Source organism: Linepithema humile, chromosome 3, assembly GCF_040581485.1.
Source record: "Linepithema humile isolate Giens D197 chromosome 3, Lhum_UNIL_v1.0, whole genome shotgun sequence".
Lineage (NCBI taxonomy): Eukaryota > Metazoa > Arthropoda > Insecta > Hymenoptera > Formicidae > Linepithema > Linepithema humile.
In genome coordinates this window covers 2933501-2949835 of record NC_090130.1, presented here as the reverse complement: position 1 = coordinate 2949835, position 16335 = coordinate 2933501, and the positions used below count along the sequence as shown (strand labels likewise).

General features: G+C 48.9%; 1 protein-coding gene across 1 annotated transcript in view; it reads right to left on the bottom strand.

The window, feature by feature from the left end:
- LOC105676460 (uncharacterized) overlaps window positions 1–16335 on the bottom strand; it is a 99534-nt gene that overhangs the window by 5960 nt on the left and 77239 nt on the right. The window lies entirely within an intron of this gene.

Here is a 16335-nt window from a genome sequence, read left to right as displayed (position 1 = left end):
TCGCGTCGCGAGAAATGGTTGTGAGGGACACGCTCGCAGACGGCAAGGACAGCGTTTCTCCCGGAGCGAAATAATAATGTCAAGCGGTCGGTTTGTCTCTCCGCGCTCCCTTTTCTCTCTTTCGCTTTCACGACTGCCGCCGCCGCGAGACGGGGAGACATGCAACCTCGTGCGGGCACAAATGAGAGCGATGTTCCGTCTGGTCGACGCGAATCCCCGGCGCATGTCGCGAGCCCACGCCCAGAATTCCCGATCCCCTACATCACCCCGGAGCCACCAGATGATATTGTTGCCCCGAAATCTGCCGATGTTGCCCCGGCGCGGTGGAAGGGAACGGTGGATTCCACGATTCGTTGTTGCGAGCACAATGCGAACCTTTAAGTACATAAAGACGAACACAGCGTCCAAGTTCGTACAACTGCGTTCCCCTTGGTCCCTCTTTTCTTCAATCTCTCTTTTTCTTTCTTTCAAGATGATAAATCGACAGAGATATCTTTGCGATCATATCTTACGACGTATTTCTCCCAATCTAATTAGGTAATATGATTTTATAAATAATTTATCATGTGCTCTTTGCATATTTATTGTCTATCTCACATGTCAGCTTTCATCCATTTGTCTCTAGTATTTTATCGTGGATGACATCCGAGCGAAAAAGACGCGAGATAAATTCTGTCAAGCGCTATTCATCTATTGTGTCCCGTAAAACACTTGCATTTGTCTTCCGTGGCACGATATATTCTTTAATAACAGAGTATTCCGCCAGTGCGCATACATTACGCGCACGCGGAACCCGCAGAAAATAAAGCGATCTCCTTGATTTATCCGCGACCGTCTCGCTTCTCGCCGCGCTCGTCTCTTTCTCACGGACGCGCGTAGATACCATCGAGCGATTCATGTGTCTCGCCGATCCTCCCTGCCGATTTGACAATGTCGCGGCAGCCACGGGGTCAGCGAGACACCTAGGATGGAAATGCAAATACATACGCGACGCTCATGCCCGCAATTATTGCGCCGCGTCGCACATAATCGGCTATTTGTAATTATAATGCCGCAATTAGAGGATTGTCGTGATCCTGAGAGATCCACTGGCGTGATCGCGTGGACGATTAGACTCGGGCCACCGTGTATACCACGCGATTCAAGCTTCATCTGAAATGTAAAGTCCCCCACCTCTCGTTTGACCCGCTCGGCACGACCGGGTCTTGGGAAAACTGCCGGAAGCAAACGCCGTGACATTCCTCCTGCGTTTTTCCGCCTCCCTTTCGGTCGGGAGAGCGTCGTCGAACACGTGGGATTATGACGTAACAGAAAAATTGTCGAAAGACGCGTCGCTTAATGATATATGAATAGACGTTCACGCGTGCGCTTGAAATATCCGCCGCCTGCAATTTACACAAGTGCCAACGGCGTGCGTTTTAAACCGGAGGATCCGAAGAGACGCGTCCTTAAGCCGAAACGTATGGCGGTAATATTTCCATACGGCATTATTACCGGAATAGTTCGCGCGATCTCACCCGGATTATCGTATATGCTAATTTACCTTCGACGTGTCGCTGCGCAGAAAACACGCTCGGAGATCTTATCCTTGATCTTATCCGTGTAACGAGACGATCGCAACGTTTTTATGATCCGAGTATCCTTCGCGAGTCGGTTGACTTTGTGACTTTTTTTCCGCGAAAAAACGAGCCAATCTCCCATTGCACGATCACGTTTCTCGATATAACCGCCGACTCGGTCGAGTTTAAGGATCATCGAAGCGCCACAGTAACGGCGCATCAGCCACATTTTTTATCTAGGAAAGTGGCCCGCGCAAAAATTGCGACCAATGTAGTATAGCTTTACAGAAATAATGAAGGAGAAACGTTTCTCAAAGCAAAATATTCTTCGCACATCCCGGGGTTAATATCGAACGTATCACGCGTTTATCTTTCGCGGGGAGATCGCTCTCGCGGAGAGCAATTCGTATTTCGAGCGTACCGCACTTCTGACGAGGCGGTTGCCGAGGTATCGAGCTCGTAAGGACCGCGCCGCCCACCGAAGATCACGATCGCACCGACGTCGGCTCGTTCCCGCTCTCGAGGATCATTGAAGGCGCTGCACGCTCGTAGATTTAACACGCTGCACTTACGCGCGCGTGCCTTTACGGCCGTGGGTCATTCAATAAAAGGCACCACGCACACACAGCGACGCGACGGTGGTCGCGCGGCGCGAACCGGGAGGTTCGACCGAGCTGGCGGACAGTAAAACGAAAAGCGACCGACAAGGACGGAGGAAGAGGAGGAAGGAAGAGCAGTAGAGCACGTAGGTATTGGGTTTATGGAAAACGGCATTCCACGTGGTGATGTCTACTCAATCCTTATCTAAAGCAGTTATATAGAGTCGTTGGGAGTCGCGCCTTCTTCAGAAGGTAATGCACGCCCGGTATTCCCTCCCTCCCCACCCCGCGCTTCACCCCTTCGTCGCCGATCCGCTTCTCCGCCTCTTGCGAGCCCCTCGCAGAATCTTCTCGTTCGGTCTCGCCGCACACGCACGGCCGTGCGCGTGTGCGCGCGCGCGTAATGCTCGCACGCGTTCTCGAGTGTTTGCCAAGAAAGCGCTCCACCGGTGCGGGTATTCCATCGAGCGTTCGCCGCGACCGGCTCTTATATCGCGCCTGCGGGGTTATCGAATCGTGGCGAAACGTACGCCGCGATCAAGCCGTAACCCGACTACGCGCGGATGGCCTATCCTGATAAAGATATCCCGGGGAAAAAGCGCGAGGCGCGCAAACCCAAGGCCGCCTCATATCGCCGGCTTCGGGTACCTGCTGCAACAAGTACGCGTGCAAGTCCGGAACGATGAAAAGAAAATGCTTCTTTTAGCGCGAGATCGGAGATAGCAAACTAGTATCGCGGGGAAGAGAAGACGAATGGCGGAAAAGTTTGACGGCAAATGCGTAAGGTGAAGCGTGAAAAGATATAAAGATAATGAAGACACAAGTCACTTCGGGTATAATTATAGTTAATATCTTCATCGTGTGTCCGATAAATATACGTGTTATCGGTAAATCGTCCGTGGATGAAGTTGTTACCGCGATTAAAAGCGGCGATGAAACCATTAATTATAACCAGATCCGCGGCATTAAATCGAGTTGAGCCGAAGCGGCAAATGTGGGAACACGTTGATATTATAAGAGGAAAATCCCTTACGTCATACGCGTGCCTCATTGTTGGATCAACAATCAAATTCAATCAAACGTGCGCGTCGCTATCCCTCGCGCTGCAATAATAACATGTCTCACCTCGAATCCGAGTGCAAAGTTTCAATCACTCGGAGCGGGTTTCGCTCGGCGCGAGCATCGGACCCGCGGCAATGCGGAAGGTGATTAAATACGAAGAGAGAGAGACATTACTCGCAGTATCTCAACCTTGATCGCCCGGTTTTATGACGTTACGCTTACGGGCGGATAGGCGCAGTTTATATGGGCGGAAAACTCACGCCGTGTGCGCCCTCGATTCGACGGCGGCCCTCGAGAGCATCGTCGTCTCGGGCCCGAGCCTTCCTCCTCTCTCGTATGCGCGAAGGCGTGTCGGGGGGAAAAAAAGTTCTAGATTACGCGTCGAGTGCAACTTTAGTGGCATCGTAAACCGGTATCTTTACCACTCAACGCCCACGCGCCGACGCACTATCCTAGAGCGATCTGCCTATCAACTAGCGTGAAAACTCGGTTTAACACTCTCGCACACTCACTGCGCCTTTCATGACGAGGCACCGTGGCCTCGGCCTTACCTGCTCTTTGCCGCGTCCGCGTTATATACGACTCGACCAAGATCAGACCGCAGCCTTCGAACGCGCGCCAAAGGCGAGCTATGAAAGCGATCGGGATCGATCGCCCGCGTTCCGTTAATTCAATTACATCGTGATCATTACGCCTCCGATGCTTGTATTTGCGCTTGGAATCGTCGCGTGAGGCGAGATAATAATAACGGAGCGATCGACGAGGAAACTCGCTTATCAAGCACGCTTTGGCGATCGGAAAATTTCTCTTTCATTTCCTGAAAAGATAAGACGCGAGTGCTCCGAACGGAATCGCGTTTGTACTGAGATTCTCTAAAAGAAGTGCACACAAGATGAATAGCAAATTCCAGAGCGCTAACCGAACGAAGGACACCTGCTGCATTAAAATCGCACGCTTTCTAAAAGACTTTCTAAAAGATATTCAAAGAAGAAGGAACTCGTTTTCCCGGTACGTAAGCGGAATTTTTCGAATGACAGAAAATAACTGAAGCTACTAACGATGTTTGCTCGAGAAAAATTTGACAGGAAATCCTATTCACTCGCAGATCAATGAGTTGTCGATCTCGCCTATGCACTAGGCGCAACTAAACTCCACTGACTAAAGTCTCGTCAATCAATCGGGAATGCGGCGCCGCCCACAATATTGGACGATGGTCAATGGGACATCCGGTCCTTTCGCACAGGTGCATGTTTACGTATTTCTTTTTCTCCTTCGAATTCCTTTCGGCCGTATAGCTGGTGCTAATGTTATTCAAACATAATTCTCACGTGCATCCTAATCGTTTTATTATATCAATTTCAATATACATGGATATCTTTACGTAAAAGTAAAATAATTTTTTAATCTTATATAAAGATAAATGTGATATCTTTTGGATATAAACACATGTTCGATTATATCGAAACAGGCAGCTTTGTACCGAGGAAGTGTACGTCGGACACGGTGCTAATGCATTGGTTCTACGTTCGCGTTTCGGCACGTGGACCGTCTGTCGGGGTAGAGAGGTTCTGCCGCGCGCACAGCGCGCTCCATAAGGTGCGGCGAGGCGCGTGGTCCGCGTTTCACGGTTTACCGAAAAATTAGCCATTAATTTACGCCGCGGGCCGGTGGGTGTGCCGTGTAATGAATAGCCCGCGTGGCAAGCGAAGCCCACATGGCGCGTTTTCCGGGAGGATTATCATGGCTTTCAGACACCTTGGAAAACTTGTCAGATAATATTATATATATTGGGGAAAAATGCGGGGCATTTAATTATAACTATACTTGGAACACGGAGACGCGTTGCTTGCGTATTTCAGAAAATCGATATTCTTTTCTTTAGAAAAAAATTGTGAAAATTGACTTTTAAAACTGCGTGGCGTATCATATTGTTTATTGTTTGATATTTTATCAAGCATTCTTTTTAACTTTTAATTTAACGACAAGAAATGCGTCACGAAAATCGATTTTAACACGCGAACAGCGTGTTTCCGTCGACTACGCAAACATTCCAGGATTCCTTTTCCCACAATCGACATTCTCGTCGCGTTTCCGATTCGACAATAATGCGCACGGCGGATCCGCCGATCCGAAATCGATAACAAAGAGACGAAGAAATCCGTGTCGTCACGGTTAGAAATCGATTCGAGATTCACGCTCGGCGACGACGTTCGCGGGACGAGCGGTCCGCGCGAACTATATATATATATCTATCGTCGGGAAAAACTGGGTCCGCCAACGGCAGCTCGATTGTGATGCCGGGAGAGTGTTTTACGGGCGAGATACCACGGTTAATAAAGCTTGCTCTTATTCCCTCCCCCCCGCATCCCAATTTCACGTAGTCGAGAGGATCGTCAACGGAGTGTTCGGCCGCCTCGTAAGTTTCATCGTAATTATTAATTTTTACGAGGTGGATAGGAAGGCAGGTACGTACGTACGTAGGTAGGTAGATAGGTAGGTAGGTAGGCAGGCAGTCGAGCAGGCACACACCTCGTGCAAGGCGCTGCAGGTGCGATAGAGATCTCCCTCTCTTTCTCGCAGCCGGGACCACCGGCGCACGTCCCTGAAGAAACCACCTCGTTCGCGGCCCCCATTACCCCGCTCGTTCCATTAGCCATCGGCGCGAGCGAGTGAACGCGCGCGCGCGCGCGCGCGGCAAGACCTCGCACGGTCTGCGAGATAACCCTTCTGTCGGCGCGGCGAAATATTTTAATTTCCGGCGAATGGAAACGCCTCGTTCTCTCGCCTCGCCGGCGCTAACTCATCCGCTACGTCGAGACACGAGAAGGGAACGCCGGGTCGTAACGTAAGCCGAATTACCGATTCTTCGATTGCGGCAGCCGAGGCGTGGCCGCGAGGGCGCGCGGTTTCTCGTAAATCGTCGGTACGATAAGTCGCGGCAGTGCGACGTCAGCGATAATCATCCGAGTTCCGCCGCGTTAACGAGAATAAAGATTTTCTCCGGGATTCTGCTGTCGTTAAATTGTTCTGCGCGACTCGTCGCGCGGATTAGAGGCGTTTACGGTGTGACCGGTTGATCGACGCGCGCGCTTATCGGCCATTTCTCACGGCGAACGACTGCAATTATCCGCGTCGTGCTGCTGGAAAGAAATTATAGAGATACTTAGTCCGAGTTAATTAATTACACTGCACCTTCTTCGCCGCAAAATTGCCCGAGCGCTGCGGCGAAAACTATTACGATTTCCTACGCAATCTCCACAGATTTATCTCCCACAATACGGTAAAACGGTTGAAGATAAACTATGGATAATGCGTTAATACATAAATTACTGCGTATAAAAAACTAAGATTGAAATGTGAGCCTTGACAAGTTGACAGCATTTCTGTCTCTCTCACGTTTTTGTCTACTTTGTAAATCGCTTAATCGGTTCAGTTTGAGACAAGCTCGGAGCTGTCGCTCGCGCATTACGCAACGAAAGGATCTCGCGTCCGAATTCGCTACCACGAAAATCACTTAACGATCCACGCCCCGAACGCCCGGCGGCGCCAGCCGATCGCAATCCTCGAAACGAGCGCATAACTCCGAATCGTCAAGCATAATCCGTTCGTAATAATCCCCGCGGCGGTGTTTAACGAGCACTTGGGCCGTGCGGTTTCGCGAATTGCTCAGCCATTCGCCCTGAAACGAGCCGGTCGCGAATTGCTCTCGATTCCGCGCGCGACTCTTAAGCCGACGCCGCGATCCCGTCATTGCGGACGGCAGTTAGGCGAGAAAAAGGCGATCGTAAGTATACGTCTCGCGGCCGCGCGGTTACGTGTCCGCTTCGGCGTTTACTACTTACTCGGCCGAATAGGCCACCCACCGCGCCATCTTATCCGGGATCTCGCTCCGCCGCGCGAGAGCGGAGATACGCGCGAGCGTTATGAGTCGGTACTCATCCCTAGTGATGGGATCAAGCGTCGGCCAGTGTCAGTTTCGGCACGGTTGAAATCATCGCTTCGAGCCAGCGAACGGCCGGAAATGCGGAATACAAAGCTCGTTTTCGTTCATTGAAATTGCTTAAACATTAATGCCTGAAATATAGATTTTATATTATTTTTTCAAAGTTTTTTCCTTCAAGTATCAGAGATTCACATTAAATATAATATTTCTTGAAAATCTTGTGCACCTATAAAATTAATAAATTAGAAATATCTTCGCATACGCGTTGTACATCGCGATCTGCTTTGAAATTGATTGAAAATCGCGCGACAACAATTGGATCGAGCCCATCACTACTGCTCCCGCAACGAGTGTCCGGTCGACTTCTCAGGTTCCATATCCTGTTCGAGCGTACGAGAGGATCCCTACGTGCATTGTTTATCCTGTAGGAGGTTGCGGGATGATACGGCGCGGCCGTCTCGTAAGCGTTGCGCAATAACATCCTGCAGCATCGTGCTTGGTCCTAAGCTCGTCGTTTTATGCCGGCTGTAAGGTCCTCTGATCGCCGATGCGAGTGGTTCTTTCGAGTAATGCTCGGGGGAAGGGGTATCTATGGACGCAGGTAGGCCTCGCGCATAGCGAGGAACTTTAAACGGGAGAGAGAAACCTTTGCCCCTTTCGAGAGGAGCAGCTTGAGATCGCTGGCTTTCGTTTATTCACGTCCGGATGCTTCATTCTCCGAAGTGCTCTTATTACTAGAAATACAGGAATTTACACTTTCGTATGCTACACTCTTACGTTAAGAAGTGGAATTTTGTAAACATATTCTTTTATATAAGATTTAGAAAGTTTTTGTCCAAAGTTTGCAACAACTTTCTTATTTATCAACTTTTTATTACCATGTTATAATCTAATTTAAAAAAAAAAAAGTAAATTTATTTTCTCTTATTTGGCAATTATTTCTTATAGCCATATGCGCGTTTATTACATTTTATCATATTTTATTGTATTAAATGTATCTATCTCGCATAATTATACACTACAATTCCGCGTAAGTGCGAAAAACGTCTAACGCGAGTACGCTGGCTGTGCAGTAAGCAATTGAGCGCAAGTTTGCAAGTAATAACGATAAATATCGCGCTATTGAGTCTTTCAGTAGGCTGCAATGAACGCTAAGTGCATTCCTCGCTCGAAATCGTCTCATGAAGATTCGAGAGATGCGCTACCTGCGCGCTTCGCGGACACCGCGATGCGCTCCTTACACACCTCTCTCGTCCCCCCGTCGTTTTGCAACCCGTTCATCCGAGGCTTACATCATCGGCGTTCTACATACCGGCTCGCTGCCGCGTCGGCCGGTTATCCGAGATCGGTGCGGGTAAATAGAATCCGGCGGAACGCGGCATATAATTAGAGAAGATTTAGCGGGCTCCCGGGTGCACCTGTGAAGGAGGAGGCTACCCTCTCGAGAGGCCGCGGTGGGTTTCGTGCTTTAGGTACACCAGCCGTAGAATAAAATGGCCAGGCGTAGGCGAGTGTCCGGTTCCCTTTGTGCTCGCTACCTGTCTTAAGACATCCCCCCATCGTCTTATTCTCGTCTCCTTCTTTTTCCTTGCGCGCGCGTATTTACGAAGAGGAAGCGGACGAGGGCGATGGCGCGACGGAGGGGACGCCAGATCCTTTGATAGCACGGCATTCCTGCTCATTCGTCAGACATTTGATAGCTTCACGTGGGAGCCGCGGAATTCATCGTGGTGGCTATCTTTGTCTCCCCTTTTCTCTTTCTCTCTCGTCTCCCCCTCCCTCTCCATACAGTTTCACGGAGCGCGTTTGGGTGTCAGATACATGTTTCGTGGCCGTCGATGCCCCTCGATATGTCCTTTGCAGGATTTCGCTTTTACGCGCTTCTAACACCACTGATCGACGATGTTTGCAATATATTATTGTTTTTCTGTGGATTTCGCGATAGCTGCGAATATTCTCCGTCACATTGTTTTACTGCCAGGATCGTTTTAAGAATACATATCCTTTTGCGTCTATACATTCTTTCTATCGATAAGTGCATCGCATTCCAATTGCCGAGAGGCGTGCGTAAAACGATTGTTGATCGCCATGCTGAAGTATTCATTGAGATAAACTCCTTAAATAAACACTGTGGAAATTTATTCGATTGCAGCGGAACGATAAACATTGAACAATTATGAATGCGGAGACTTTGATGGTTAACTGCCCGGGGGGGTGTTTAGGTCATTCAATTAATAACTAGGTATCCCAGAGTGGTTTAACTCCAACGACTGCAATTTCCCCATTGCATGATCGATTGATCAACCGCTTCGCCACAAAGTATTAAATCAAGCGGAAATAAGGCAAAGTCGAGCTAAGCGAGGCGAGCAAGTGCCACATCCTGCGCAGCAGAGCCGAGCCGTTAAGTTAGCATATAGGTAGTCCAATAATTTGCGCGCGATCGCCGCGAAAGCGAAAGCATCGGCGATCCGAGGCCGCGCGCGGCGTCGTAAAGTCGGGTTTAATAATCCGGCGCGTACGCGAGGCCGCTTTAATAAATAATTAATGACTTCTTCGCGGATGTGGCGCGGCCCGGCGTTTCCGCGCAAATTATCGCGTACATCGTATGGGCGCGCTGCGCATCCGTCAAGATTGCTTCGAAACGAGCGAGCGCGCGGATCTCGCGTGCGGAGCAGCGCTGAAGGGAATTTGCATTCGAGGCTATGTCGTGCCGCGCGACATATGCTAGCTCATCGCGCGAGGCTGCCTATAACGCGTGGCGACTACCACGTTTTGCGCCGATGGACATGCACGCCGGGCGCATAAATAGAGACGCGCACGCATAATGCGCGTAATATATTTGTAGATGGCCGTGATATCACCGGTGCCGTACCGGTGATCGCCAACCGTCCCGCGTCAGGCCGAGCCTCGGGGGACCGCGGCGAGCCCTCTCCTCGCCGACGACCTGCCACGGACGCCGCGACGAGGTGCACCATGTGGTGGGAGACGGCATATGGGCACGCGCCCAAGATCTGATAAGGTCGGCCGCTTCAATTGACTGCAATCATAGGGGTTAGAGGTATTAACTCGCGGGGATTCCCGCGCCGCGCGTGCTGACTCCTCGGGAAATTTTCACGTAACGAGAGCCTGCAATTGACGGCTCTATCGGGCTTTCCGAATCGCTGAGATAGCAGATCGTGATTGGTCGCGGAAGAATAGACGGGGCGAAACCCCGTAGATTTTGTGTTGCATGCACATTTGTTTGTGTGATAAAGAGAATTTTTACACTGAAAGTTAGAAAGTAATTAAGGAATTTAATTCATTTTTTTATACCGTTGTATTTTCATAAATAATCGTACTCAAATATTTTCTGCTTAAAGCTATTCATAAATAAAACATTAAACACGAGAAATAAAATTTTTATGATTCCGCGATAAATAATGATGGAATATCGGTGAACATGCGGACGTGCTTATTAAAGAGTTGATTGTCACTTTGATTTGTGGGAGTTTCGGCTAACGAGAGCCTGCAATTGACGGCTTTATCACGTCATCAAAAGTCAAGTCGTTTCATTGTGAATACAACAGCGAAAACGCGTACAATCACAATTGATTGACAAACGGTTTGGCACTGTAAAATAAGAAATGTAACATTACCACTATTTCCATTGTACGATCTAAAGATCAATATTGTGATTATCTCTTTAAAGAATAGTTCCGAATGCAAACAATTAATTCACTGGCAACTAAACGCTACAGTGTGACGTAACGCAAAGATCTCATCAGTAATTCGTAAGAGGCCGATCTATCGCCGAGCTCAAATAAAGGCTCCATGGTCTCGCGACGTTATTTACTTGTCATTGCTGCAAAAGGTTTCGTGTTCTCCTTCGTAACGACTTCGTGATGGGTTGTGAGCAACACGTCTTCATTAAGCGGCACTGAAAGAACCTCTTTCATTGTCTAAACGAGCCACAGAAAACCGGTTGATCGATCAATTGCCCGAGACACGCGCGTCATCGTCCCAGCGCCGTGGGCAAGAGAAGGACTTCGATTCGATTCATTAGAATCAATTTCATGCCCAATATGGTAGCGCCGGCTGCTTCTTGTTTTTCACAAATTAATTGACCGGCAATTACCGCGTTAGAAGCAACGCCGCACCATACGAGCGTTTTTCGCGTCAGTTGGCATCGCGCGCACAGCATGTTGCGACAACACGACATCGTGACGACAGCGCGTTCCTGTTCGTTGAAAAAGCAGGCGGCATTGTGAGGGTAATAATAAAAAAAAAGCCTCATCGGACATTTCCCATTGAGCGCGTTAGACAATTTCAAAGGACTCGTTTCTATTTCGTGGAAACTATGGCTGATTTAATTAAGTTGAACTGCGTTAAATTAAGTCAACTTTTTAGAAACTTTTTAAAAATAATATGTAAATAAAATTTATTTTATATGTTCTATAAAAATAATTTTTCAAAGAATTAATATTAAATACTCTCTCTACTAGAAATTTTTAAAAAATTATCACAGAAATAATGTATTAACAAAATATTTAATATAAAAAATCTTATAGATAACCAGCTGAATTCTCGTGTTCAAAAAGCTATGCATGGAAATTAGCGATCCTTTATTCGACGAAAGACTCTTTTTTCCGACGACTGAATGGTCGATTGGAATTCTAGCCGACGGCGAAATGAGTCCTTCGAATTCTCGTAACGCGACTAGTCCGTCGAATTAAAAAGAGAAGACGGCCCTCGCCGGCGGCTAGCGGTGGATTTCACACAATTCTAGCGCAACCCCGAGATATCTCCATATTTTCCCAACGAGCCAAAACACTTTCAAACAAACTTCTCTATGCGAGACGATGGGAGCTGCGACGGGAGAAAGGAAAACTTCGCCCTCGCGCGACGCTCCCTGGCCTCGAGGAAATAAGAAAAATCCCACAGTTCGAGATCGGGGAGACGTTGCGATCGACATCGGCCCGCACGACAGGTACGGACAAAGCACCTTGCATTGTATCCCTGTCAAACCCCCGGGGCCAGCGGGGCCCAGATACCGGGTAACGAGATTATTGTAGGCGTTGAGCCATAGAGAATAGCTATGAGCTCACAATGAAGATTCCAGAACGAATCCCATCCCCTTAAACGCTGTTGCCAAACTCGCGTATGTGAGGCTTCTGTTCCTGATTTTTTTTCAAAGCTTCGGAAGATAAAGTGCGTTGAGGCTGATGCCACGCAGAAGCAAAGAGGTCAACGTTTGGCTCGCAACGCTTGGCAACGCTGCTTGAATCACAGCGTTCATTAACTCGACAATTATATATCGCTGTTTAAATATATAATCAGAACGGAGTTGTATAAAAAAAAAAAAAACCGGATATGTTCCACCGTGCCCCCGTGAGATTTATGCGCGCCAACCTATAACTTCTAAACGCTAAATGCTTTACATATTACTCGGATCATTTGCGCGGCGTAATTTACGTTCGCGCATAAGCGAGCGTTATTGCGGAATCTGAAATTGGCCGTTCCGCGCGCGCACATACGTCGATCCCAGTAATTAATAAATTTTGTAGCCCGACAAGCGACCACCCACTCTCCGCTCCGGGGTCTCCCTCTCGCAGTTTCGAAACCATAAACGGCACTTTCGTACGCGCGTACGATTAACGGCGGAATACCGTAGCGTAATGTAGCAGCGACCCGCTGACCAGGTAAGAACTCGCGGTCTACCTGCTCGATCGCTGCCAGCGGGAGGTCCGGGCACTATAATTCCGCCTTCGCCTTCGCCTCCGGCGTCATTACAGGATGCGTGTTGCGCGCTACACCGGCTACCAGCGAAAGAGCGGCTCGTCGGACATAATCATGACGAGTCCTATCTCCTCACTATCGTCCACCTGATTGCTCGCAGGCAGATGACACCTTAAAAGCGGACTCCGGCGCGCAGGGGGTGATTCCTACGGCCGATTCGTCTGGTAGAAACGTACCTGCGTGTCCGCTTTTGGTCGTCATCGTGCCCGACGTCACTTGCCTTCTACGCTCGAGCAGATGAGTCACTAATGAGAACGAGCCGGCGGGATCGGCCGGACGCAGGAGCTTAAAGTGCTACCATTCGACTAGGTTTATCTCGCGATCGTCTCGGTCAGTGGGTGCGTCATCTGCTGATAGCGATTAATTAGTCGCTCGTGGAGGCCGATCTATGTGCATCATTACTTGATGGTTCGACGAATGGATCTCGAATATTGCCTTTCGCATCGCCCACTGCGACGCTCATTTCGAAATAACATTTCGCGAAGGTGAATTTTTACGAAAATACGGTACAAAAATCCTCAAATAACAACTTTAAGTGTCTTTAAATAGTAAATAGATAGTTAAATTGAACAAGTTACATTGAAACATAGTATTTGCAAATAATTCAATCAAGCTGTAATATTTCTACGGCGTAGAAGAGTATTAACAATTTTTTTGCCGACCAATTGGCACTAACGATTCTTTCGTCCGCCCTTTACATGCGACGCGATCCCACATAAAAATCGCGAGACACGGCACGCCAAAGCGCGACATTATCGTAACGATAACGAGCACTCGCGCGACGAGAGCAACACGATCAAAAACTCCAACGTCGCTCGTACATCCGTCGCCCGGCCGTGTGTAGGTTCCGTCCGGATGAACCCTTGCATGTCCAATTAATTCAATGAGTGAATCAGGCCCCATTCCGCCGCCTGACTCGTATGTAACGTTTTAATGATACGCCCCGGCCAGATGACTCCCGATGGCTATCTAACCCCTGACCGCCGATGGCACACCCCTACAGACGACCCCCCTGACATCGAGCACGTGCCGCGTAGAAAAAAACCACATGTGACGGTATATGTGCGCCGGCTCGTTACGAAACGTTGGATGCTCCTTCCGGCAGGTACGACAGCTATATGTTTTGTAACATTTGTTCTCTGGTTACAGTCGACGCATTAAAGGAAACTTTACTCTTTCCGAAACGGAATATATTTTTACACAACCTGTGTACGTTGCAAAAATATTAATCAATCTAAATATTCTATTTTAGCATGTGAAGAATTTGTTTACTGAGATCATTGAATTATTCATGTGCTTTGTACTGAAAGTATTAGAAATGCGGAAACTCATAAACTCGGAAAGAGCTTAATCAATTATATTGAAATTCTCGAAATGAATTATTATCTTTGCAAAGGCCTATAATTCAAAGAGAAATTTATTGACACGTCTTCGCGAAGAAAGGCAATAAAACGGATTCTTGCACGTCTTGCGGTCAGGAAAAGATGCTCTCACCGAGTGGAACATAACTAGCATTGACAAGGCAGCGAAAAGTAGTTGGCAACGGTAATTGAGAATGACGTACGTCCTCATGTCGCGACGACGGCGGCAGGCTTCTTTGAGATTTGAAGCGAGAAAGCTTAGGGTGGGCGTACTAGAAGTGTCGTTGGGACGCGAGATTATGTGCACGCGCGTTATACTCCGCGAGGAAGAGGAAAGCGGAAGACGTACGGAAGAAGGAGCGAGTAAAGAGCATTAAAGCGAGAATAGGAGACTCGCATGAGGAGGCGCGCCTCGCCTCGCGGAATACGTATTAGCTCAGGGTGTCGGAATTATTGCGCCGTGGGTCGAGCCGCAAATGGGACAGGTTGTTTCGCGTTGGTGGAAACCGGCGATAAATCGCAGAAATTAAATCGACGCTATATCGCCTGTCGATATCCGTCCAGCGAGGACAAGTCGCATCCCGGCGCTTCGTTTCTGTTACACGGACAAGTACCACTTGACGCGGAAACACGCGGCACCGAAGTGCTGCGAAGTGCTCGAATACGTTAACGAATGGTCCGACGAAAAGTAAATAATCCTCGATAATATACGCTAGTGTGAAATATTCATAATCCTGCAGAGTGCAAGTTGTGCAGTTTTTTGTTCGAAAGACAGGAAAGTTTTTAAAATAAAAATTAAAGACTATTAGGACGGTTAAAGAACGTTCGCTTTCGTGTCGCGCAAAGGACCGGAAGACTCGCGCGCAATCTTGCGACGACAATAGCCGTCGTTCACTCCTGAGGAAACACTCCCGTCTCGTTCCGAGGAGGATCGTGTTTGAAGTAAGGCACCGTAATGCCCGAGCGAGCGGTGGCCGGAACGCCGCCGGCCACGGAGATCCCATCGTATAAGGTACACCAGGCATAGCGTGCGGAGTAAATGTTCCAATCGTCGTCGTGCCCTGTCCACAAATTATTCCTCGTGTTCTGCACGATGCGCAGCACGAGCTCGGCGCACACATCGTCCCGAGTAAGTGCGCACGTACGAGAGTTCGCAGCTTCTCTGTGAGGGACGGCGGGTGCAGCGACTCTTCCGCTCATTCCAAGAACCGAGTATCTCGTCCGCGACTCGTAGAGAGGCCCCGCGTCTTGTCTCGTATGCCACGATCGACCTAGCCGGACTCGATGCTCGCCCGAGTCTCTCACAGGGCGGCCGTATCCGAACGGCCGGCCGGTCGGCAACAGCAGAAACGGCCTGCGAGAGAGAGAGAGAGAGAGAGAGAGAGAGAAGTCGCGCGAGAAGGAGAACGCGAAACAGCGGGAACGGTAGCACGTGTGGCTACATCGATTCGTTTCTCGTCTTCTTGCGGCCAAGTAGTTAAGACGTTTCTTCTTCTCCCGGGGCTGGCATCGTGACGCGAACGGCTTGCTCCGAGCCGAGCTTGGTTGTTATTATCTACTTGCGCTGTTAACGCGCGCGATTGTCCCGAGGCGTTTGAGAGGCAAAAAAGACGAGGGGAATAAAACGAAAGGAAGAAGAATAAAATGACAATTATTAACAATGCGGAAAAAAGTAATAACTTAGTGTCCAATTTGCATGTAAAAAGTTGACGCGGTTGAAATTTCCAGCGGATCAATTTGTGAACTCAAGATAGACAATCGTAAGACTAAAATTTCTTTACAGCTAAATTGAGAGCAAAAAATGCGACTGATCGGACTATGAAAAGCATTCGTCGCTTTCTCGCGGGGGGGCAGTCAGGATGCTCTCGTTTGTTCCTCGTTTCGAGTCGTGTCGTTCGCGTCGTGAGCAGCTCAGGCGAGCACCGTCTATCTCTCATCTGCCGTCCACCTGTATTCCCCGTATTGTCAGCACGTGGAATCCCGTGGAAATTAACGATTGACCCCCGCAAGAGTCTGGCGCTTATCTGGCTCGCTTC